Here is a 27,453-nt window from a genome sequence, read left to right on the forward strand (position 1 = left end):
TTTTTGTACCCAAAAAGAGATGACAGCCAAACAGCTGTTAATTGGGATCAAGGGTCAATTGTAAAAGGAAACCCATTTGTATTTTGGCTGGTTGTACTCTGTGAAAGTCTTCTATCGAACTAAAAGGCAACATATCAATATGCTTTCCAAAAGCTGCCCACATTTTATTTGATACCAAATTTATATTTACACTAAATTCAGTATCACACATTGTTACAAATTGCTGAGCTATGTGCTTACACAGTGAGATCCTGATAGCTTGATCACAAGATATCTCCCAGAGAGGGAGCTTTGGTCATGAGTCACATTCAGGAATCTTCCAATTCAGGAACACTAAATATAGAGCAATGGTGGCAGAGCTTTTGTTGAGGTCTCCAAGCCTTTCCATCAATTGGTGAGGTGGGATATTTAAGGAAGGTCAAAATAATAGAATTCAAGCAGAAAATATATCAGACATGTTCACTGTGTTTTAGCTTATGAAGAGAGATTGAATAGACTGGGCCTGTACTTGTTAGAGTTTAGAAGGCTGAGGGGGGAATCTTATAGAGACTTACAAGATAATGAAGATGATAGATAGGGTAGAAGTAGAGAGATTCTTCTCACTTAGAAAGAAAAACAGAACTAGAGGGCCCAGCCTCAAAATAAAGGTGGGGGGGCGGGGGGAGCAGTCTAGAACTGTTGAAGAGTTGAGGAGGAACTTTTTCACTCAAAGGGTGGTGAATCTCTGGAATTCTCTGCCCATTGAAGTGGTGGAGGCTACCTCGTTGAATATATTTATGTCACGAGTAGACAGATTTCTGATAGACAAGGGAATTAAGGGTTATGGGGTGAAAGTGGGAAAGTGGAACAGATTCACTTCAGATCAGCCATGATCTTATTGAATGGCGGGGCAGGCTCGAAGGGCTAGATGGCCTACTCCTGCTCCTATTTCTTATGTTTTTATGTTCACTGTGTGGTACAGAGCTTGCACGTGGGCAGGGTGTGCCTTCAAATGCTCTGGAACTGTTTGATAACAGTGGTCATTTAGCAGCAGAAGAATCTGCAGGAAATTTGGAGAGTCAGGCATCCTTAGCATAACAGAATGAGTCCAGGTATGATGGATGTCATAGTAAACTTTATTTCAGATTTAAGAGGCCGAAAAAAAACGATATGAGTTTTCTCATTCTGTAGAAGGTACATCTCCCTGAATAGATGGTTTTGGAACATGTGAGTTCATTCCTTCCATGCAACAGTATTGATTTTCATTTAAATTAACCATTTCTTGTCTAGTTTTTAATGTAATATTGTGGTTTACAGACACCATTACAATTGCAGTACAAGATATGCTGCCAGTACTATGTAATTCTATTGTTCATAGTTATAACTATTAAAGTATATGAGGAATTTTATTACCAGTATACAATGACTAAATAAATCATAACTTGTATTTATAAAAAAAAACAAATGTTTAGAATGTCCCAAGCATTTTATAGGAGTCAAATAAATTCTGAGCAGTGATGGAAGGGTTAAGAGAGATAACTGAAATGCTCTGTTTTGACACTAATTATTACCTTATCTGGTGCAGTCAATTGGCTGATCACAGCATCTCAGAGCCTATGTGTGATGATCTCATGCTATTATAAATCTTTTGTACTTTATTAAAGTTCCCATCTTTTTCTCCTATGAGTTGAAGGATTCAACTGTCAGAGTCACTCTTCAAAAACATAGGTGAGGAGTAGGTCATCTTCCACACTTCACAAAATTGGTGGGAAGGGGTAGGAGAAGATGAGAGATGATGGGAAGACAGACAATGAGCCAATGTGTAATCATTGCACCTATCATCTCTCATCCATATCTTTATTAAATCTGGACTTAACTATTCCAATATTCTCCTGGTTTGAATCCCCTCTTCTAACTTGTATAAAACTGTACTCATCCAAATATGTTGTCTGTGCCCTAAATACCATGAAGCCCTATTCACTTATTGCCCCTGTGTTCAATGACTTACATTTGCTCCTTGATTTTAAAACTCCTAATAACGTTTTTGAATACCTCCATGTTCTTGCCCCTCCCCATCTCTTTAATCTTCTCCAGCTCCCATCCCTTCAAGAATTTCATCCTCTTCCAATTCTGGCTTTTTGACTAATCACTCCACCACTAGTGTCCCTGACTTCAGCTGCCATGGTGCTAATCTCTGTAATTCCCTCTCTAGTCATTGTCACAACTTCTCACTGTGCCTTTTCTGATTGCTGTTTTGCCTGGCCGTACATCTGGTTAAGTTTTCCAAACTCCTGCTATGACTTGCCCAAACTGTGAAATTAAGGTTCATCATTTCCCCTTGATATCTTTGTGTCATCTCTGAAATGTATTTGTTTAGATTTCAAACAGTTTGGTGCATTAAAGGTTTTAGTCCATCATGTTTTCAGAGGTATATACTCAGCTTGAACTTCAAACCTTCCAATTCAGCTGCATTATGAACATTTCCCTGCAAAACAGCTTCATATATCTTTGGCATGTTTTAATTCTTTGGAGTTACCTCAGATAGCTTTTCTTCATTCATAGCCATCTGCATCACCCTGGGTTCTTTTGGCTCCCAATCTCTTAGGTTTTCTGTTGACCACACTCTGGGGTGTTTAGTTGCCCTTGGCACTTTACTGAGAGTTGCCCTCTCTCTGGGGTCTCTTGTAATTTTCTGTCCATAGCTGTTTTCTTTTTCCTATAATAATTGGTTTCTGGAATGGCAGGTCTGTCATATGAGGAGAGACTAAGCTGGTTAGGATTATATTCACTGGAGTTTAGAAGAGTGATAGGGGATCTCATAGAAACTTATAAAATTCTAACAGAGTTAGACAAGGTAGATTCAGAAAGTATGTTCCCAATGGTGGAGGAGCCCAGAACTGGGGGTCATGGTTTGATGATAGGGGGTAAAACAGAGGTGAAACTGAGGTGAGGAGAAATTTCTTCACCCAGAGGATGGTGCATGTGTGGAATTCAGAACCACAGAATGTAGTTGAGACCAAAATGTCTGATTTCAAAAAGAAATTAGATATAGCTCTTAAGGGTTAAAGAGATAAAGGGATATGGTGGGGGGGAAGGATCAGATGTTGAATTGGATGACCAGCCATGATCAAATGAATGGTGGAGCAGGTTCGAAGGGACAAATGACCCACCCCTGCTTCTAGTTTCCATGTGACATTTAAATATCATTGCCCCTTTAAGGATATTTGTGCAGTAACCGTGTTTTTCACTCAGGCTGTATGCAGCCTGCCACTTTCTCTACATGTTTATTTTCATATGCTTTTCTGATTTTGACAGATGAGCTGGTGATCGGTCTTTTTTAAGCTGCTAAAAACTTGTTTCTTTCTTTAAAATTAAACCAGTGAAATAATTTCTTCTATTCCTCTCCACAAGCTTTCTTCTTTTTTGTTTTAGAATGGCTCGTACTCTAGAGAGTAGCAGACTTGTGTTCTGACTGTGGCCTGGTTTTGTTTAACTTAAAGCTAACAGCACTTTTTTCCTCTGCACTGCCTGCCATTTTTTTCATGTAACTTTCTTTATATTTTTTATCTCAGCAGCTCCTCCTTTACTCTGTAGATTTTCCTCTGATCTGCTTGTCTTTTTAACTTCTTTTTATTTGCAGGAACTTTTAATACCAACTAGGGCCTGACTGGAAAAGCTTCCTTTTCCTTTCCCTTCCAGCAGCCTTTTGCTTTGTTTTTTTACCATGCTCCGCAGGTTTCTTTCTTTGCTGCCAATTTTAACAAAACAAAAGTTATTTTTCTTAGCTTTGATGCAGCATAACCACCAGTGCTGCAACCTGCATAGCCCTTGGCATTGCCACCTATTCAATAATGTAAATACAGCTTCTTTATTGCTAATTTTCTCATGAACTGACCAGATTCTTTGACTTTTTATTACTCAGGGTCTTGCAATGGACTTCCACACTCTGGTGGATTCCGCAACTTCCAAGACTGTCTCAAAGTTTCTTAAACTTTTTCTTCATTTTTTACTTCTTAGCCATACATCACTCTGGCCCAGCTTCAGCAGCTTTTCGTCTTTCGTATCTTGGGATTCTGTTCTAGGTTGATAATTAAAAGTGCCAACATTCATATCACCGCTGATCACCACCAAGTAGCGTTAAAGCATCCACTGTTGTGGTATCATTTAGACTACTGCTGCCAACCATGTCACAGTTATGACTGGCTTGACACATGTATGTTTAAATATGAACCGTTTAATGTTAATCTTTAACTATTTACGGATTTCAGGTACGGTCATGCATGGAGCTGCTTCTCCGTGTCAGCTGCTTCCAGAATGTTCTTCCTGTCTAATACCAAGTGACTCTATACATCATATTGTGGGTGGCACTTTTCTCCAATCCCACATTTACCCTTGCTCTGCCAAGCAGTGATACGTGCTTGTCAATGGAGGAATGGTTGAGGACTCTGGATCTGTACTCGTTAGAGTTTAGAAGGATGAGGAGGGATCTTATTGAAACTTACAGGATAGTGCAAGGTCTGGACAGTGTGGGATGAGGAGAGGATGTTTCCACTAGTAAGAAAAACTAGAACCAGAGGGCACAACCTCAGACTAAAGGGACGATCCTTTCAAACAGAAATGAGGAGGAAGTTCTTCAGCCAGAGAATGGTGAATGTGTGGAACTCTTTGCCACGGAAGGCTGTGGAGGCCAGGTCACTGAGTTGCTTTAAGACAGCGATAGATAAGTTTTTGATTAATAAGGGGATTAGGGGTATTGGGGAAAAGGCAGGAGAATGGAGATGAAAAAAATATCAGCCATGATTGAATGGCAGAGCAGACTTGATGGGCTGGGTGGCCTAATTCTGCTCTGACTATCTTATGGTCTTATGGTCTTATTACAATGGCATGCAGGCACATACTACAACAACCACCAAAACCCCTACCATCCTACCCACCTATCACTTAACCCATCTAGCACCTCACCCACATGCCACCCTATCAACCTGGCATCCTACCCACCTGCCACCTAATCCACCTGTCACCTAACTCACCTACCAGCCCACCCACCCCACCCACTTATCTCACTCATCTTACCACCAAATCTATTCACCCATTCAACAAGCGGCATGGCGGCACAGTGGTTAGCACTCTTGGGTTTGATTCCCGATTTGGGTCACTGTCTGTGTGGAGTTTGCATGTTCTCCCTGTGTCTGCATGGGTTTCCTCCGGGTGCTCCGGTTTCCTCCCACAGTCCAAAGATGTACATGTTAGATGCATTGGCCATATTAAATTGCCCCTTAGTGTCCCAGAATGCTTAGGTTAGAGGGATTAGCAGGGTAAACATGTTGGGGTTACCAGGATAGGACCGAGGTGGGATTGTTGTTGGTGCAGACACAATGAGCCGATTGGTCTCCTTCTGCACTGTAGGGATTCTATGAAACACCTTCTATTCTATGAAACATTCATTCATTCACTGACATTTGAATTTACCATAGAGCAGCTAGTACCATAAAAAGGGGACATGCTTAGCCTTCCCCCTAACTCTATTCCACTGAGATATTCCTCAGAGGTTGCACTCCATATTACTGGTAAAGCTGGATCAGAAGATGGGGTAAGGAAGGTGGAGCCACATTGAGTTTGGAGAATCTCCAAGCAGAGTCGCAATCCAAAGATGATTCCTCCTCCTTGAAAAACCCAGGCCACCGTTTCATAATGCTCCTGTCAAACATGCCTGGGGAGGTGGTGGCATAGTGGTATTGTCACTGGGCTAGAAATCTAATTAGACCCTGGGACCCAGGTTCAAATCCCACCTCATCAGATGGTGAAATTTGAATTCACTAAAAATCTGGATTTAAAAATTATAATGATGACCATGAAACCATTGTCAATTATTGTTAAAAATCCTGCCTCCCTTACATGGTCCAACCTATAGAACCACAGCAATGTGGTTAACTCTTAAATGGCCTAGTAAACCATTGAGTTCTAGGGCAAATAGGAATGAGCAATAAATGTTGGCTCAGTCCATGATGCCCACATCCCCTGAATGAATAAAGAAAAAACAAATTATGTTAAAGGTGTAGTATAAAGGTGGGGGGGGTGTATTCTCCCATCGCTCTCTCTCTTTCTTCTCCCCCCCCCCGCCGCCTCTTAGTAAATAGTAAATGTACTAGTGGCAATTTACAAAAATTCACTGGACATTGGGGTGGTTCCCACAAATTGGAAAACAGCAAATGTGACCCCACTGTTTTAAAAAAAGAGGTAGACAAAAGGTGGGTAACTACAGGCTGGTTAGCTTAACTTCTGTAGTAGAAAAAATGCTTGAATCTATCACCAAGGAAGAAATAGCAAGACATCTGGATATAAATTGTTCCATTGGTAAGATGCAGCATGGGTTCATGAAGGGAAGGTCATGTTTGACTAATTTGGTGGAATTCTTTGAGTATATTACATGTGCAGTGGACAACGGGGAACCTGTGGATGTGGTGCATCTGGATTTCCAGAAGGCATTTGACAAGGTGTCGCACCATAACATAAAGGTGCATAGGGTTACAGGTAATATACTGGCATGGATAGAGGATTGCTTAACTAACAGAAAGCAAAGAGTGAGGGCAAATGGGTGTTTTTCTGGTTGGTGATCAGTGACTAGTGGTGTGCCTCAGGGATCAGTGTTGGGACCCAATTGTTTATGATTTACATAGATGATTTGGAGTTGGGGACCAAGTGTAGTGTGTCAAAATTTGCAGATAACACCAAGATGCGTGGCAGAGCAAATTGTACAGAGGATGCTGAAAGTCTGCAAAGGGATACAGATAGTTTAAGTGAGTGGGCAAGGGTCTGGTAGATGGAGTACAATGTTGGTAAATGTGAGGTAATCTGTTTTGGTAGGAATAACAGCAAAATGGATTATTATTTAAATGGTAAAAATTGCAGCATGCTGCTGTGCAGAGGGACCTGGATGTCCTTGTGCAGGATCTCAAGGAGTTGGTTTGCAGGTGCAGCAAGTAATTAAGAAGGCAAATGGAATTTTGATCCTCATTACTAGAGGAATGGAGATTAAAAACAGTGAGATTATGTTGCAGCTAAATAAGGTGCTGGTGAGGCCACACCTGGAGTACTGTGTACAGTTTTGGTCTCCTTACTTAAGAAAGGATATACTGGCACTGGAGGGGGTGCAAAGAGATTCACTAGGTTGATTCCAGAGTTGAGAGTGTTAACTTATGAGGAGAGACTATACTCATTGGAATTCAGAAAAATGAGGGGAGATCTTATAGAAACATATAAGATTATGAAGGGAATAGATAAGATAGAAGCAGGGAAGTTGTTTCCACTGGTGAGTAAAACTAGGGGGCATTGCCTCAAAATAAGGAGAAGCAGATTTAGGACTGGGTTGAGGAGGAACTTCTTCACACAAAGGTTTGTGAATCTGTGGAATCCCCTGCCCAGTGAAGCAGTTGAGGCAACATAATTGAATGTGTTTAAGGAAGGGTAGATAAATTTTTGAACAGTAAAGGAATTAAGGGTTATGGTGAGCGGGAAGGTAAGTGGAGCTGAGTCCATGAAAAGATCAGCCATGATCTTATTGAATGGCGGAGCAGGCTCAGGGGGCCAGTTGGCCTATTCCTGCTCCTACTTCTTATGTTCTTATGTTCTTAACCCACTGCTCTGCTTTCATATTGCAGTGGGTCGGGAGACACTAGCGGAGGCCGTTTTGCAGGCTTCTCGCTGGTCCCCATGGCCTCCCTGAATTTCCGGTAGTCAGATGTCCGGCATGGAACTGCATAAATTATGGCGGTGTGCATTATCAATAGCAGGCACGGGACTGAAGTCTCCAGGCCCACTAGCGTCTCGCTTTCCCCCTCCACTCCCCCCACCCACCCAGCTGGGAGTGGTGAATGCCAGCAGGGTTTAGTGTAGCTCCCCACTTGCGGGAAGCTGATGGCCTGACCCCGCTGGAGTAAAGTTGGGGCACTCGAGCTCCACAGAGAGTCAGGCTCCAGGGGAAGTGCCCGCTGGGCATTGCCACCTTGGAAGTTCCAGCCTGGGCCTGCTGGCACTGCCTAAGGGGTAAAATGCCAATGCCCAGGGGACACCTTGGCATCTCCCATTGGACATTAGGTGTGGGGGTGGGGTGGAATTGGGAGATCAGGAGATTGGGTCTGCGGGGAGGGTTGGGGGGGACATCAAAGTGGGCTGCGGGCAGTGGGGGCATGCGGGATGAGGCTGGCCGTGGCATGTTCGGGAGCCAGCAAATGAGCCATAGAGCGTTGAACAGCCAACGATGTGGTGATGTGGTGTTGCTGTGGTGGCCAGCGATCAGGAGACTGGCAGTGTGGAGCTACTGTACATGTGCCGATCACAACGCTGACAGATTGCCGCATGCGCAAAGGCCCGCTCAGCACTATGCTGCCCGCCTCTCCAGTGGGAATAGGCCACTAATCTTTTGTGCAATCTATGCTTATGCACTCCGCAACGCACAGAGTGTGGGAGATTAATTTTGAAAAATCTAGCAGGACTTAATCCAGTTTTTACGCAAATCTGACACTTAGAATTTTTTGGGGAGAAATGCCCCAAGTTTTTTGTTGTAGTATTACAATAATAGTACCATGGCAGGACACAGAAGTTTATTTAATGGCAAAATGTTTTAATTTTATATTGTGACTACTATATTACAAATGTTCCAGTTCTATCACTAACAACATAAGCATGTATATTTGTGAAAATCATTCATTTTTCTAAACTGTTTGCACTGCTCTTGGATTTCTGCAGAGCTCACAATCTTCCAAACTGCATTACGCTGCAAATGAGCAGAATGCAACTCAACATTTCCCCATCTGCAGCCTTGCCCTATTTCCTAGCCGGTCCTTAAAATAGGGGCAAGCTCACTGTTCCATCCGTCATTGTACCTGACCCAAAAATAGGACAGCCAAAGCTGCCACTAAGTGGGTTGAGGACAAAACAACCCAAATGGTTTGAAATAAATCTTAAATAAAAAATGTTTTATACCTCATGAAGTTTTCTCCTGAGTTGCATTGAAAAGTACAAGAAGAAACATTCAACGTCGGAGTCTCAAAGGGCTGGGTTTGCCCCACAGGTTTTGGTTTCTGCCATCATGGTCCTGGTTTATAAAGAATGGTCAGCCAGCAATGGTTTTCCCTGAGTAGGTCAAGTAATGGCCAGAGGAAGGGTTCACCATCCAAATCAGGATGGCAGGCAGTCTCACAAAGCTGGAGTGCATAAAAAGCGGCAAGACACCTTTCTAGGTAAGTAATGAAGGCGGTGCCACAAAATGGAGGCACCCTCTCTCCAATTATTTTAGCTTTAACATAAAAAATGACCTCAGTAGCCAGGCCACCATTGTGGAGGTGGAATTCTATCACTGGGCGGCAGAGGCAGCTGAACCCAAGCTTCGTAGATTATACTTCCCCTGTAAATTCCACTCGGACTTTGACAATTGATCTTTAATGAAGTCAGTTGACTATCTATCACTTGTGAAACTCAGATAATTTAGTATTGGCATTGGTGCCAACATTAAGGTAGCAACTCAATGTTGCATCTTGTCTTCTTGTCGTGGCATATCACAAAAGTCACAGCAAAGTTTCAGTATTGTATAATCAATAAAAACTTATAGACAGGTTACATAGCTTTTGTCATTAGCCATAACACCAAAGCAAATCAGTGCAAAAATTGAGCAGCACTGATACTTACCTGGCTGGGGTGAAACTATGATCAGGCAGGTGAGGAGGCCAGCCATTGCACCTGCAGTGTACTGGTGGTTTGCGCAGGCTAGGGTGGAATAAAGGATCAGGGTAGCCGATGAGGTTAAACCGAGGCTTCGCATGATGCAATTTTTCAAAGCCATTTCGGCCTTTTGGCTAAGTTGAAGTGTCAGATCAAGCCCAGGATGGGGTGCAGTGCCTCATCCTATCAGCTTGGATCATGTTTGTCTCCACTGTGGAGACTATGAATTGGATTCAATTTGAATTTGTTTTTTTTGGATGGAATAGTTTTTTTTGCTTAAAAAGGAAACAGATTAATCCGTTCGACTGAAAACTCAGCAAGTTCCTTTGAAAATAGCTCAAAGATGCTCACCAGTGGCTGGTAAAGGAAGTACTGAATTGAGCCAAATCGGAATGGCTTATACTGCTGATTTCAGCTGGGTAGCAATTGTCGTGAACTTCAGTGGGCTAAAGGTGGAAAGAAATTGCTCAGGTTCTTAATTTTGATCATGGTGAAAGTGGTATGTGTGGATGCTGGAACAGAACAGGATTGGGTTCAGCTTACCCAATGCGATCTAGAACTGTATTTCCATATGGCACTAAAGTGTTCCATACTGAGATACTATCTTCAAGAAGAAGGACACAAATTTAAGTATAAAAGCAAAATCTAAAAGATAAATTATTGAAGACATAAACTTCAGACCCTACTCAAGAGTTCCTAAATTTGTAATTTAAATTGGACATCTATTATAGGAGCAATGTATTTCTTTAATGCCTCCTGTATCTGCAGTGCCCCAATCCCAACACGCTTCTATCAAGAATCCTGTTTGTTTATTGATGGTGGTAATGTAAGTGGGTATCCATGACAACAGTCTAACACGCCAAACAGGAAAAAGAGCTTGTTTGGCAGCCATTAATCTATTCACACCACTTTGCTGTTAGCAGATGCAATTCAGCATCTCCATTTTCCTGAATGAATGCGAGGATGTGCACAGATATTGTTCACTTTCAGGAAGTATAAATTTAACCTTTTGATTGGATAATTTTCTGTTATATCTACTTTCAAAAATGTTGCAATAGAGTGTGTGTTTCAAAATGTACTTCATTATTTTAACGTATTTATTAACTGTTCGGCAAGCAAGAGAACATTAATTGCTCAGATATTTCTGCTTACAATGTGGTTCATGATGAGAATGGCTTTTGTTTCACATAAACAAAGCTGATGTCCAAATGATTCCCAAAGAATCCTGATTTAAATCTGCACACAGTGAGCAAGTTTTTGCTGTGGTTGAGGGAGCAGAGACATAGTGTTAGGTTTTTGGGGGTCACAGGCCCTCATCCCAGACATAGTTTCATTTATTAATGAAATGACATCTCCAGCCTATGCAATGTACGGTGTCTTTCTATCATCTCTGCAGTTTTAAGTCTTGCGTTTTTTTTCTGATTCCAAAATCATTTGTTGGACTCCTGCACTGATGGAAGCTGGAACTCACTACTTCCCTACTATACTCCTCTGCCACACCACCACAGCCACCCCACCACCCCCCCACCGCCCCCCCCCCCACCCCCTCTACTCCCACCAAAAATTTGAGAGCCAGCAGGTGTTCACATAAAAGACTTTTCTCCAGACAGGTGTGTGTGACAACTAGGGTAAATTGGTTCTCCAGGTACTTGTACTTTCTTGCTGAATTCAACCTTGCCCAACCTAAAAGCTAAAAAGCAGGAGAAGAATTTCCACCCATTGGGAAATCAGCTTTTGTTCCTACAACAAAAAGAAAATATATTTGTCTCAGCAAAATAGCTTCACTGCCTAGTGCGCTGAGAAGAAGGCCCGCAAAAACTGGAAGGAACAGAGTTGAATAATATTAATATCTGATGGAGGGTCTATTTGCAATATTAAACTTGTCAGCTTTTGTAATGTTACTTGTATCTGAACAGAATCGCTTGGATTCAGCTATTTTATTTAAAAAAGGGAAACAGGTTAATCCAATCAATTGAAAACTCAGCAAGTTCCTTTGAAAACAGCTCAAATATTAAACTAATGTTTATAATTTATTATAAAATTGAAATGAATAAGCATTTGTTTTAGTTTTATTGTCATGCTGCCAATATAGAATCAAATTAGTAGACTGTAAAGAGAATAATTCAATCCATACCATCAAGACTGTCAAGATTTTGCATTATATATACCCAAAATTACAACAAATTCACTTTTATTTACTATTTCCCCAATTAGTAGTTCTGTTCCTACTGTGTATTAAGGCTGTGGTTTAAATCTTGAAATCGTACATAAATAAAATTAAGGAAAACAGCTGTTGTTATAGCGTAGAGGAGACCATTGTACTGGGGAGTTTTTCTGGATATTGTGAAAAAGACTTTTAACGTCTCCCGAGATCTTTTAAATCAGTAATTTAGAATAACATTTATTGGCCATCCCTGACTGCCCATTAGAAGATAGTGAAGAGCTGCTTCTTTAACAGTTGCAGTTCACGCCGTGTAGATACATCTATATTGTTCTTCGGAAGGCTGTTTCAGGATTTTGACCCAGTGACAGTAAAGAAGTGGTGGTATCATCCCAAGTCAGGATGCTGCGTGAGTTAATGGGGAACTTACAGCTGGTGAGTGTCAGAATTTTTAGAATTAGTGACTGAACTTGATCTATCTCAGCGTGGGCATTGGTCAGATGACTGTCTCTGAACTCACTGCATTCTCCACCTAGTTTATCGCTTCTAAACTTTAATAAAACCAAAAGCCTCAGCCCTCACTTTTTAACTGCAGCATCATCTGTCTAGAGTCTCATCTTCAGATTGTTGGTGTATTTATTTCATAGGCTTTCAAACAGGGAACCCTTGGGATCTGCAATATCATCAGATTCCATTCTGTTTGGAGCTGGGCATGTCACACACTGTGAGCACAATGCCTCCAGAACTTCAAATGCTATATTTTCTGTATGTTTGACTTATTAGCATATTATTCCTGTTGCCGTAGAAAACTACAAACATTTTTTTTGCAGTGAAATTATATGCCTTCCTTTGGATAGATGATCTGTCTTTTAAAATTTAGGACCACGGATCCCAAGGGTTCTTGGCTCAGAAAAGTTTTTAACTATTGATATAATTATTTCAATGCCTGTTTTATTTATCAGTACATGACAATCCTTTAAAGTTCACATGTTATGAAGAAGGAAAGAAATGCACTTATGAAGCACTTTTCACATCTTCGGGATATTTCACATCATTTTGCAGCCCATGAGTTACTTCTGAGTTGTAGTCATCAAGTAGCAGAACTGGCGTACAGCAAAATCTCAGAAACAGCGGTAAATGGTGTTCAAAGAACTTTGGCTTAGTGGTAGCGCTCTCCCCTGTAGCTACATTAAATTCTCCAGTCTCTGGAGTAAGATTTGGGTCCATGTTCTCTTCAATACTGAGGGAGTGCTGTACTGTGGGAGATACCAGCTTTCAGATGAGATGTTAAAATTAGGCTGTTTCTCCCCCTAATGGGGGCTTTGAAGAAAAAGAGCGGAAAAGCGTTCCTGGAAGCCTGACCGCAACTTTCAACCAATACCAGTAATTGGGCCTGTAATCCAGTAAACATTAGACAAAAATTCTAATCTAACTCCCAGGTAACATACAACTGACCTAACCAACCTTTCATTCTGACCCCTGCCCTGACTCCCCCTCGACCATCTGACTAACTCCCTGACTGCCAGACTCCTCCCTATTCCCAGGCACATTCCAATCAGACCTGATTTGCCCCCACTGTACAACTACCTTCCTTCACTACCCAACTGCCCCATGACAAGATCTAATTAGTCAGCAAGCTGATACCTTTCTGAGCCAACCACCCTCCCAATCCATGTTGCCCACTCTACCTACCTGCCACCCTACTCATCAGTCACCCTACCAGTGGCCAGCCTGCCCAGTTGCCACACCACATAGCTGATGCCCTATGCACCTGCTATACCAGACATCTAACACCTTGCCCTGCTGCCACTCTACCCAGTTAGGTACCTTCACGTTCACCCATTCACACTCCCACAGACAAGCTGTTTAAATGTCCCAAAGCTTTTCAGTGGATCAGTGAACATAACGAAGGAGGTGAAGGAAAGTGTTAAATTAAAAGCGGAGGCGTTTAGAGTAGCTAAGAGTAGTGGGCGAGAAGAGGATTGGGAGAGGTTTAAATGTCAACAAAGATTGACAAAGAAGTTGATAAAGAAGGGTAGGAGAAACTATGAAGCTGGGCTAGCTTAATATAAAAAAGGATAGCAAGAGCTTTTATAAATATATAAAAAGGAAGAGGCTGGCTAGGGTGAACGTTGGTCCCTTAGAGGATGAGAAGGGGGACTTAGTGGTAGGGGATGGGGAAATGGCTGAGGTCTTGAATAACTTTTTTGTTTCGGTCTTCACAGAGGAGGACGTGAATAATTTGCCGGATGTTAGAGATGGAAAGGTGGTAGGACTGGAGGGTCTCGATGACATTACTGTTACTAGAGAGGTGGTGCTCGGCAGACTGGAGGGGCTGATTGTGGACAAGTCCCCAGGACCGGATGGAATGCATCCGAGGGTTCTGAAAGAAATGGCGGAGGTGATAGTGGATGCCTTGGTGGTTATTTTCCAGATGTCGCTGGATTCCGGGGAAGTGCCAGAAGATTGGAAAACGGCTAATGTTACGCCATTGTTTAAGAAGGGTGCTAGGCAAAAGGCGGGGAATTATAGGCCTGTTAGTTTAACATCTATTGTAGGTAAAATGTTAGAATCCGTCATCAAGGAGGAAATAGCGAGGCATCTTGAGGGGAATTGCTTGATAGAGCAGACGCAGCACGGTTTCGTTAAAGGGAAGTCGCGTCTGACAAATTTACTGGAGTTCTATGAGGATGTGTCTAGGGCGGTGGATAGAGGAGAGCCGGTGGATGTGGTCTTTCTGGATTTTCAGAAGGCGTTTGACAAGGTACCTCACAAGAGGTTATTGCAGAAGATAAGGGGGCATGGAGTTGGGGGTAGGGTGTTAGCGTGGATAGAGGACTGGTTGTCAAATAGGAGGCAGAGAGTGGGGATCAATGGGTGCTATTCGGATTGGCGGATGGTGACTAGTGGAGTGCCCCTGGGGTCGGTGCTGGGGCCTCAGCTATTTACCATTTATATAGATGATCTGGAGGAGGGAACCGAGTGTAGGGTGTCAAAATTTGCTGATGACACCAAAATTGGTGAAAAGGCAAATTGTGCGGAGGGTGGTGAGAGTCTACAGAAGGATCTAGATAGGCTGGGCGAATGGGCCAGGAAATGGCAGATGGAATTTAATGTTGGCAAGTGCGAGGTGGTCCACTTTGGTAGGAATAATGGTAGGAAGGATTATTACTTACGTGGAGAAAAACTGCAACAGGGGACGATGCAGAGGGACCTCGGGGTCCTTGTGCATGAGTCGCAAAAACCCAGCTTGCAGGTGCAACAGGTGGTCAGGAAGGCGAATGGGATCCTGGCCTTCATCGCGAGGGGGATTGAATATAAAAGTAGGGAGGTCTTGCTGAGGCTGTATAGGGCATTGGTGAGGCCGCAGCTGGAGTACTGTGTGCAGTTTTGGGCACCATACTTACGCAAGGATATTTTGGCCTTGGAGGGAGTGCAGAGGAGGTTTACTAGGCTGATGCCGGAGTTGAGGGGGTTGAGCTATGAGGAGAGGCTGAATAAATTAGGCTTGTACTCGTTAGAGTTTAGAAGAATGAGGGGAGATCTCATTGAGACGTATAAGATGATGAATGGGATGGATAGGATAGAGGTGGAGAGACTCTTCCCACTCAGAAAGGACAGTAGGACTAGAGGGCACAGCCTCAAGATAAAGGGGGGGTGGTTTAGAACGGTGTTGAGGAGGAACTTCTTCACTCAAAGGGTGGTGAATCTCTGGAATTCTCTGCCCGTTGAAGTGGTGGAGGCTACCTCGCTAAATATTTTTAAGATGCGGGTTGATGGGTTTTTGATAAGAGAGGGGATTAAGGGTTATGGGGAGAGGGCGGGAATGTGGAACTGAGCCAAGACAGATCAGCCATGATCTTATTGAATGGCGGGGCAGGCTCGAAGGGCTAGTTGGCCTACTCCTGCTCCTATTTCTTATGTTCTTATGTTTAATATGGTAACTGGTGCCATAAAAAAGGGGGCGTAGCCTGTCTTTACACTGTTGATCTAGCGTGATGAGAAAGTAGTCCATTTTACACTTCTACAAAAGCTGGTTATTTGCAAAATTCCAGAGCTGACCACCTTTTATTGTGTGAGAGAGGTCACTGAGTTTCTCAGTTCACTGAGGGCTAACTACATTTCACTCTCTTGCCAGAGACAAGCAGATGGAACAAGTATGCAAATTCAGATGGAACAAGTATGCAACTTCGGTTGGATCGCATGCTTCCTCATAGTGCAGGCTACCATTGGCAGCATGCACAACACTTTGTGAAGTCTGCATACTGATCAGTGTGTGCAATCCGCACACACATTCAATCAAAGACATGTTACCACATGAACCGGGTAGAACATCAGTGTGGTGGAACAAAGCTTTTACTGGCTGGACTGCATTGGAGGAGCACTGCAGCACTTAACAGAGCAGGCTTCAAGAATTGTGATGGTCTGCTGTATGCTGCATAATCTTAAGAAGGCACAATATTTCTTATGAGCTTTACACTAAGCAGCTGAGAAGAAAAAGCATGAGAAAACAGCAGAAGAAGAGGCAAAGGAAGCGACGAGGCAATGTAGCTCTTTTTTGCCTAGACTGTTCTGGAAGAATGGAAAAGTAATAACCATTCACTCAACAGTCTCACATCTGTCACTAACCATCACAGTGTCTGCTTGACAAGACAAAAATAAAAGCCATCATAAAAGATATATTCCAAACCAAATTTAGAAATGCAATCATCCCATATTACATACAGAAATCAACTAGTCAACACACCCCAGTGCTAGTTTCCCATATGCCTGTACCTGTCCTAGTGCTCTTCAGCAGAGCTGTCCCAGTTTCTACAGGATTGCCAGTGGGAGGCTGCTGAATTTCAATGGAGGAGACTGTAGGTGGCCTTGGAGGATGACCTTGAGCAACTTTGGGCCTAGAAGGCCCAGTTACAAACTGCATCATCTCGGCATGGATACCAAAAGTTTGAGCTGACAGGCTGACTGGCAATAGCAGGTATTTTGGCAAGTGGCAGGGGTGGCAGGATGAATTCAATCTTCCTGAGAGAGGACAGCAGATTTTTTTTTGCATGGAGCCGCTGCTACTCCCTTGGAGAAACACATTAGCAGTCCTATTATTCTGATAGAGGACAGATTGCTGGATCACTGTGGACACTCTGAAAGCCCCTTTCCACATTGTAATCCCCATCCTTGATGACAAAATGTTTCTTTTATAGTAACAAGTTGATCTTGCATGACAGCAGTTTGCATTTCCACTGAAGCACTGAGACTACTAGTGGATGCTGCTCGTGCTGTAATGCATGCTGTAACATGAATGGGTTCACAAGTGTGCAAACAGAGATGTTCACCTCTTTCTTGCTGGAAAGGATGGGTTTCAAGCTCTGCACAGTGTCTAGTTTGAACCAAACTCCTCTGTGCTCCTTGGCATGATTTCTGAGTGGTTACCCAATCTATCAAACATTTCAGCAATCCCATCAGACTTTTTCTATTGGCTGCCTGATCAAAGTTTGCACTTGAGACCTCTTCAGTGGAACCTATGTGCCATTGAACTCTTCAGCAACCTAACATTTGTCTTACTTCTACCCCCTGGCCTGATTACAGGTTACTCATTCCCCTGTGTCTCACCACATGCAGACCTTACCTCTTTACCATCCTTTAAGATAGGTGCAACATCAGTATTAGGGCAAATAACTGCAAATGGGAAATTTTCGTAATCCCACTTCCATCCACATGTGTATGGAGGTTGTCTTTTTCTGTGAGTACAGGAAATTTCTTCTTACCACTTCATCCACCAAGTCCTCCGATGCATCATCCAACATGTTCTCTTTCTTGTTGTCCCATTCCTCATTCATACCTTCAAATCCCTTATCCATTGCTACCATGGAGCATTCTGTAGTCCTGTGATTCTACTTGCACCCTATGTTATTCCAGCACTAAGTTTTGTTTGCTTCTGTCTTCCTCCACAGTCTCAGAAAAATAAGTCAAGATATGCAAGCAGAGACAAAATAGATTAATTTGGGTTAATGTTGAGTTATTATATAGCTCTTTTTCCATCTCTGTCTTCAAGTACCAATGGCTTAAAAGGGCATTGGTGACCATGGACATCCATGTTAATATTGCTCTAGAGGTCTGGAACATATACTTTGGTAGTGCATTCATCCAATTTTTGCAGTTCTTTAGAAAAGTTACTCTTTGTCTACCTCACTCTCTTTAACCATTGACCTTCCCATCAGCATTAGCCTTTCTAAATCTTATTACGTGCCGGAAAAGATGCAACTGCCTTCTCTGGTAATCAGTCAGCAGACTTCTTTTGGTCTCAGGTTTTACCAGCACTGCTTCATTAGTAGCACAACTTGACTAAGATATCTTCATTATTCTCCTCAAAAGCTACAACTCCGCAGCCTCAATACTTCTCTGCATTGCTTCACTCATCATCCAGCACTCACTTCCGTATGTCATAATTGGTGTGATGTAACGTTCTAGGATTCTCTGTTTAATTTTGCATTGATCATAAACTTTTTCATTTTTTGAAATGCATCTTTGGCCATTCCAATCCTTTGTCAGATTTCTTGGTCACACTTTCTGACCAATGTAAACATGCTAACAAAACTTGCCTACTTGTTTGGTCTTTTCATTCATCACTGTGACCTTTAATTCTGGTAAGATTTTCTTTTTGGGCACCACAAGGCGCTTTATTCTCTTACAATTTCTCACTTTCACTCTCTACTCTATCCAAATTCCTTTGCAGTATCTCTTCATAGTCGGCAACAAGAACAGTGTCACTGGCATATCTTTTATTATTAAGATTGCAATCTCCAACTCATAATGCAGGAATGTCTTTAATCCCTCCAAGAACTATATCCCTCACTATATAAATTGAATAAATCTGGGGAGAGAAAACACACCCCTGTCTGACCCTGCTTTTAACCTTCACCAAATTGCTTAGCTTTTTCTCAACTTTTATGGCTGTAGTTTGTTCCCAATGAAGATTTCTTATCACGCCATGATCTTTGACATCAGGGTCAGGAGACCCTAACATGCTCATTAGTGCTTCATGTTTATAGAGCTACTGACTAAAAAATGGCCAAATCTGTTTATCTGTTGTAGTGTCAAGGTTGGATTCGCTTTATAGAAAAAAGTGCCATAATTTATTAATGTTCACTAATTATGCACTTTGCATTAAATTCCATTTGTAAAATTAATGATTTATCACAGTGTGTCATAAGCAACAAATTCTGTGGTTGGGGAGGTGATTTTTTTCTTAATTTTTTTCTTTATTGCATTTGCCACAAACCTTCTGTCCACAGAGGTAAATATTAAATCCAACATCTGTTCACCTACAATGACCCAGTTGCCAGCTCTGTTAAGTGCTGCAGATGCAACCTATGCAATTGCTGGGAGTGTGTGCATACTGCAGAGGGTCACTTCCGGAGATATGGAGCCCATGGTATCAAGCTAGACAAAGAAGGAAAAAAAACGTATTCTGCAAAAAGGAAATGGTTCTCTAAAATATCCCATCTCCTTGACTGAACAAGAATGCAGGTCGGAGAGAGGAACTGACTGTCACAGATCGAGAGATCAGCAGTTGCCGTGCCAGCTAATCCTACCAGTGGGAGCAATGGAGGTGACCGCTGCTGAGAATTAGCACTGACTTCTCCATTCTGTATAATGAATGTCGTATGCTGAACATTTGTTTCCTTAGATAATAAAAGCAACATGCATACCATTTAGAGTAACACTGCTTTTTTAACCAAATTCCATAATTTTCTTTATATTAACCAAATATATTTCAGGAAAATGTCAATCGCACTGTGTTATTTTAATGTTTATTTTTAATATTTTATGATGTCATAAGTAGGCCAAGAACATATTACTATGTTCATTAATGTTGTATTATTTAGGTCTGGTACTTGTATAGACGTACTACTCTTTGTTAAAATGTGAGGGTTTCAGACCTCTCTTTTAAGTGAACCTTCACTCTGTACAAACCAGAGGCAAGGATATTTTGGCCTTGGAGGGAGTGCAGAGGATGTTTACTAGGCTGATACCGGAGTTGAGGGGGTTGAGCTATGGGAAGAGGCTGAATAAACTAGGCTTGTACTCGTTAGAGTTTAGAAGAATGAGGGGAGATCTCATTGAGACATATAAGATGATGAATGGGATGGATAGGATAGAGGTGGAGAGACTCTTCCCGCTCAGAAAGGACAGTAGGACTAGGGGGCACAGCCTCAAGATAAAGGGGGGGCGTTTTAGAACGGAGTTGAGGAGGAATTTCTTCACTCAAAAGGTGGTGAATCTCTGGAATTCCGTGCCCGTTGAAGTGGTGGAGGCTGCCTCGCTAAATATTTTTAAGATGCGGGTTGATAGGTTTTTGATAAGCGAGGGGATTAAGGGTTATGGGGAAAGGGCGGGAATGTGGAACTGAGCCATGACAGATCAGCCATGATCTTATTGAATGGCAGGGCAGGCTCGAAGGGCTAGATGGCCTACTCCTGCTCCTGTTTCTTATGTTCTTATGTTCTTATTTCCATTTGCCCAGATGTCCAGGTATGATAGGCTAAACTTTTCTTGAAACTTGGAATCTGTTGGTCCCACAGGGAAAATTTAAAAAAAGAATTTATCTTATCTGGGCAGCAAGGTGGCACAGTTGTTAACACTGCTGCCTTACAGTGCCAGGGACCTGGGTTCAATTCCAGCCTTGGGTCACTGTCTCTGTGGAGTTTGCACATTCTCCCTGTGTCTGCTTGGGTTTGTTTTGGGCGCTCTGGATTCCTCCCACAGTCCAAAGATGTGTGGCTTTGGTTGATTAGCCATGCTAAATTGTCCCATAGTGTCAGGGGATTAGCAGTGTAAATATGTGGGGTTACGGGAATAAGGTTTAGGTGGGATTGTGGTCGGTGCAGACTCAATGGGCCAAACGACTTCCTTCTGTACTATAGGGATTCTATGATTATATGGTTTCCGTGGGGGGAATTTTCCCATTCCACCCATCACAGGAATCATAGCAGGCGGGGAACGGACCATACAAAGGTCCATTGGCCTCCGGCAGTATTTTGTGGTTTTTAGAGCGAGCATGGCCAGAAAATCTTGCCCCAAGTCTTGTTTCTCTTCTGAGTTCCTTCAGTCTAACAGGCAAACCCAGTGGATTACTTGCCGAAGCCTGAATCAAAGTTGAAATTAAAAATGAGAACATGATGACCCCAATCTCATCATGTAAGTAAGGACCATGACATTGTTAAGAAGGTACCAGGGCACTTTTATTGCACAGTTCATCAGGGCAGCAGGATGGTTGTGAGGAGGGAGATAAAATCCCCATTCATTTGGGTCATATTTTACAAGTTTTCCAAAAGTTTTCCTTGCATTTGTATAGCATCTTTTATGACCTCAGTATATCCTAAAGTGTCTTATAATCAAGAAAATACTTTTGAAGTGCAACTGTTGTTGGAATATAGGAATCCCTGCAGCCAATTTCCATGTAGCAAGCTCCCACAAATATGATAATGATCTGTAATCTGTTCCGGGTGATGTTGATAGAGGGATAAATATTACGCAGAACATTGGGCCCTTGTTGTTCTTCAAATTAACTCAAAGGATCATTTACACCTACCTTAGAGGGCAGATGGAATCTCCGTTTAAAATCTTCTCTGAAAGACGACATCCCCAACAGTGTACCATGCCCTCAAGTACTGCACTGAGGTGTCATCCTGTGCTCAAGTCTTTGGACAGGGACTTGAACTGAAAGCTTTTTGACTCAGGGATAAGGATGCTGTTAATAAGCTGCTGACTGGATACATTGAAAAATACGCCATTAGGTGCCTTTGGAAAAATAGAACCTGCAAGCCTGAAGCAAAGGATTATATACTTGCTGCCACATGTTTCAATATTTTACTATTCTTTATTTCACTGTTCCTTATTTTGATACTTAATATTGTATACTAATGACAAGTTAATTTCGATAAAATCATACAAATAAAATTATCATGACATTTCTGACTTCTCGTGACTCAAGATGCTGCAATATTATCAGTGTTATTATCAGCAACTATGTCTCACTGAGTGTGTTTCCTATGTAAATTAATGCCAATAAAACACAAAGATACTAGCCATGGATATCACTATAATTTCAAACAGTTATGAGTGTGGAATTGAAAAGGTCTACAGAATTATGTCCCACTGGACTAATTTTGTGTATGTTTTCTGTGTTCCTCTCAGTCTGATTTGTATTTATTCCCATTGGGTTAATGCCTGTTAAAACAGCTGACAAAGGAATTGCATATAAAGTGCATTAAGCACCCAGATGCTAATCTTCATAGAGTGAAATTTCAAGGCCCCAGTCTGTCGTGGCATTTCCTTTCATTCTTTCTCTGTAGAGTGAATTGAGATAGTCAATATATGATCTTGATTTTTAACAGGTTTTTTTTTGTATATTGACCCAACATTTACTCTAATTAAGGCTGTGAAACGTCTACTCACAGCATCTAAATTAGAAGAGAGTATGGCCTGTAATTGATTGACTATCTCTTTCCCATTTTTGCTTTGATAGTCTCGGAGGCATTTATTTAAAGTGACTATGTCAAATTCTGTTTTTTTTCTAACCAGGGATTCTGGCATTTTTACCTATGTTTTGGGAACCACTTTACACAAACCTGTCCATTAATCATTAAGATTATTTATAAAGATTACATAAATTTATTTCTGTTTCTATTACTTCAAATTTCAGATTTTTGATATTGTTTTGAAGATCTGCAATTCATTCCATTTTCCATAAAAGATAGAAACTAGTTACCATAATCATTCAGATTATACATATATATCTTGTGTTTTTGCTTGTTGATGTTTTGAATACACATGTATTCCATGTTCTTATGTTTGTGCAGATGTACTTGATTATGAGTTCCTGGGTGCATCTAAATGTATTTTTATATTCATTCACAGGATGGAAGGTCACTGGCAAGACCGGCATCTATTGCCCATCCCTACATGCCCTGAGAAGATGGTAACAAATTTCCTTCTTGAAGATAAATGTGTGGTGTACTGGGTCATTTCAGAAGGCAGTTAAACCCAATCACATTGCTGTGGATCTGGAGCTGCATACTGGCCAGACCTTGTAAGGATGGCAGATTTCCTTCCTTAAAGCACATTATTGAACTAGACGGTCTATAAAAACAGAAAATGCTGATGCAACTTTGCAGGTCTGGCAACATCTGTGGAGAGAGAAACAAGGTTAACGTTTTGAGTCTGTATGATCCTTCTTCAGAGCTGGTTTGTATATATATTTCTGTGTTTGTGCATGTACTTGTAATAATGCATTTATACTTGCATCCATGTATGTATGTTAATTTATGTATGTGTATGTATTTGTGCCTATGTTCTTGTATGCCTGCATGCATTCATATATGCATCTGCATCCATGTATTTGTAACTATTTCTCTATGTATTTGCTTCAAAATGTGTTATTATGGAAATCATCTGAATTTTTCTTTGGTATCTATTGTATACACTCTATGCACATAACTGATCTTTTTTCATGCAGGATATGCAGGCATTATGGAGTAAACTTTACCTGGAAAATGGTTGTCTTTGTGAAATCTGTTTCAGTTTTTATATTGTTATCAAGGATTACCAACCAAAGGCCAAGGCAAAATTAGTACCACAGTTCCAATGCTACTATTTAGAAAGGAATCTGTGTCACTGAACATTGCTTGTGGTCATGTACTGCCTAAGTGTCTCTGTAGCTCAATTTCCAAGACCCCCTTAACCATCCAATGTAGGTAATCAGATTCAGAGGTAATTGCTTGTAGTTGAACTCTTGAAATTGGAGTGAAAGCATGGGATGCTAATATAGAGCAAACTACCGACATTAAATGAATGGAAAGGGATATGTTAACACTAGAGCTAATATGCCCCACCCTCCCCTCACATGTTCTCTTCTGACAAGAAGGAAAGAGTGCAAACCTGAATTCCAATGATATCTATTGTCCAAGCATGAGAGGAAGCTAAAGGTATGGGAATGAAAAGCAGCCAAATGGAACATGAATAGTCTTGTGTTTGGTAGAAACCATATACACTGTAAGTCCTCAACTATACCTCTGTACAGCTATGGCTGTAACATATACTGTTTAGCAAGCAATCCTCAAAGATCTTCCGTTTGTCTTCATAATAAGTTAAAGTACTGGAGTGAATAATGTTCCCAGTATATTGTTATCGTTGGTAACACTGTCATGATGATGGCAACAGCTGCTATTCTTACTTGTGGTGACATGTAACTTTCAAAAAAGATTTTCAAAATTATCTGTTCTTCTTGCTTTTCCCAGAGGTGACTGTAACCTCTCAAACCAGCAACTACAACACAGCAAAAAAAATACATAAGGTGTGAAAAAGGTCTTCATCATTGGCACAAAATGGGATGGTAGTCAATTAACTGCAATGGAAAAAGAAAATTGGATGTGGTATAAAATGCACTGCTGATTTGCGATGAGCCCATTTTGCACTACTCATGAAGACTAGTTTCAACTCCATGCAAGGGTATATTTTTACCTTTACTGCATTAGCAGTTCTCCAGCGAGACAGACACTTCCTCCCCATCAGACCTCTCTAAAATTCAGGAAACTGTAGGGCAGCACAAGAGTGGCAATCCAGAAGTGGGCTTCCCTGACATTCCCTTTATAGCCCATCACTGTCAACCTTGATTGTGGGCAACAAATCAGATTAAAATCCAAGCCTTACACTATTTTGCAATCTACTAATTAAGTCAAACTTTAGATGCTGTGTTGATTTTTGGTCACTATGCTGCAAGGACATGCACAATGGTTGGAGAGAGAGTGGCAAGTAGGAAACAACAATGGTGTAGGTGTAATTTAGGAATTAAAATCAAAAGCTTAAAATTTACAGTCTAAAGAGGAGGAAGATTTTCTTCAAAGTTATACTGCTGTAAGTTTAGCAAGCAGAGCAAATAAATGGATGGTTGCAGTTCTGCTGGGCCATTGACATCAGTTGGCAGTGACTGCTGCTTCCAGGATTTTCTGTCAGAAATTATGTTGGGCATTCGATTGGTTTACCCAAATATTATCAGGTAAGTGGCAGTCAGGAAACCCAAAGGATTCCAGGTTCAGACCTCATGAACACTTTTTTAGTGAGTTACAGGTGCTGAATATTCCGCTGGTTTTCTATTGTGGAAAATTGGCCAGCTTCATCACACAATGACTGGCGAGTTAAAGCCCTTTGTTTGAGTGAGGGAAAAGCAGATGGCAGGGAGTAGAGGATGAAAACAAACTAGCAGCAGGGCAGAAGATTCTTATCAAGATGAGAAGAGCATTCCTTCCCTTTTGAGCTCCATAAAGATCTTTTCCTTAAAAAAACAAAAAGGTGAATATTTGGAGAGGCTCCAATGATCACTTTAAGTTAGGGTTCTCAGCAGGTGCAAATCCTCCCCCCTTGTGTTCCAGGAATATAACACTAATATGACACACAGAAGGAAATTTTAACTATAACTGTCCAGTAACGTGTGTAACAATTAAACTCTCTTCAAGCACAGCTGCCTCTTTGCTTTCTGCCCCAAGGTCTTTTGCACAATACAGGTGGAAATTCCACCAATGGGTGGATAACCCCTCACTGCCAAAGTTGCACCAACACAGTCTGGGAAGGAAAATTAACTCCTTAGTGTTTATAAGGAGATCCCATTGAGGTACAAAAATATTAAATGACATGGATAAATTAAATCCCAAGAGAATACTTCTAATTAAGCCAGGAGAGGAGCACCAGAGGACATAAATTCAAATTAGTTGGAAATAGTTGTAAGCTAGATATTGTGAAAAATTCATTTAATCAAAGGGTGATAAATATTCGGAACAATTTACCAGGTTGAGTCATAGAACAGTAGTGGTTTTCAAAATTAGATTGATTTCCATAGTGGGGTGTTAGGGTACGAGAGGGATGAAGTTCAATGGGTGGAATGACCCTTTATCATCTTTTCTAATATTATATTCTAATATTTTTGCATTTATGTTGGACTGCATGTAAATGCCTGTTCCCCAGTCGTAGTGCTTGATGACTTAATGCGTCCTTCAGTAACCTCCTCAAAAAGCTATCAATAATTATGCATTCAAGAAGATATGGAAGTATTTAAATTGTTTCTTATAGTTCCAAATGAAACCCTGACTGCCAAAACCTTAACTGATTATTTTGGTCTTTGCATCAGAATGGTACCTATTGTCGCTGCATCTGATGACTTTAATTTGCAAAAAAATTAAGTTGACAACTCTAAATTTTCATATATCATCCTGATTAAACAAGACATAAAGATTTATAGAATATACATTCAATAGTAAATGATCGCAATTCTTCTGCAACATCAAAGTGTGCTGTGATGATTGTTCTGCACTGAAACCCATAGGAGTTGACCTTAATTAACATCTTAAGCAGCATAGTTCATACAAATATAAGAGAGGACATACTAAAGTATTTTTTCAAGGAAGATCTGGTGAAGATCACTTATAATTTATGTTAGATTTGTCACACTTATCAGCAGACCCCAATATAGTACCTGTGGCGTCAAAATATTTTGACTAAAATGAATGATTTTAAAATGTAACAATTTGTTTCTTGACCATGAGATCAGGCATTCTGTTGTCTCTGTATCAGTATTTTTTATGTTGTAAAGTATGGTTTAAATCTTTAAATTATCTTGGGTCTCACTCCAAAACAAAAAATTTTCTTATAAGCAGTATTTATTTTTCTCTTCAAGATATATTAGCAATATGTAGGATGGTTTTGCCTAGGGATAAAATACAGCCCTGTTAGTCAATGGAGAATTTTAACTTTGCCTGAAAATGTTCTCAGCAATATTGGATCAGCAGCCCATTTTACACCTTACCCTATTTTTACTTTCATTGATTTCAAAACAGCTCTCAATTTGCTGTCACCCATTTTTACACTATCACACCAAGATAAGATTACCCCATTCTTTTATTTTATGCCACAATGAGATCATTACTCATATCTTCCTTTATGTTTCACAAAGGATAAATCAGTACAGTTTATTAATGTACCAGCCTTTTGCCCTGAATACAGGACTGCAATGTAGAATGTGAGCTGTACTGAATAAATGCCCATTCTAAATAAAGAAGCACAGTTGACATTTCAGTATGATTCATTGCTGAAAATCTGTGACAAATTGAGACTAAACTTCAGCAGATTCTATACAAAGATACACTTCAAGACAATGTGAAATGAAATTACAATTTTAGGATCAAAGAGGTAGTGGAATTGGAGCATACCCCAAAGGACAGAAAGCAGTACTATTTCAGGTTAGTGAAATTTCCACTCTCATATTAAAATGTGTCAAATTTAGTAAATGAATGGGACTGACTCATTGGGCAGGATATGTGAGTCACCTGTATGTGTGTGAGAGAGCTTGTGAATGAAAGGAAGTGCGTATGAGCCCATGTTTGTTAACATGAGAGTACATGTATGTGTATGCTGGTATGTGAGTAAAACTGTATGTTAGAGAGTATTATGAGCAGAAATGGAGATACCTGTGAAAAGCTCATAAATGGGATATTGTCGGGGGGGGGGGTTGGTGGTGTGTGTGTGTGTGTGTGTGTGTATACATGTCA

The 27,453-nt window shown here is 41.1% G+C and overlaps 1 long non-coding RNA gene across 1 annotated transcript in view; it reads left to right on the top strand.

The window, feature by feature from the left end:
* LOC145343170 (uncharacterized) overlaps nucleotides 1–27,368 on the top strand; it is a 179,757-nt gene extending 152,389 nt beyond the window's left edge. Inside the window, exon 4 of the long non-coding RNA XR_013886687.1 lies at nucleotides 22,775–27,368. This is a non-coding gene — a long non-coding RNA (uncharacterized LOC145343170). The remainder of the gene's footprint in view (nucleotides 1–22,774) is intronic.
* Nucleotides 27,369–27,453: the final 85 nt, after the last annotated feature.

Source organism: Carcharhinus amblyrhynchos, chromosome 5, assembly GCF_965287045.1.
Source record: "Carcharhinus amblyrhynchos chromosome 5, sCarAmb.v2.hapA, whole genome shotgun sequence".
Lineage (NCBI taxonomy): Eukaryota > Metazoa > Chordata > Chondrichthyes > Carcharhiniformes > Carcharhinidae > Carcharhinus > Carcharhinus amblyrhynchos.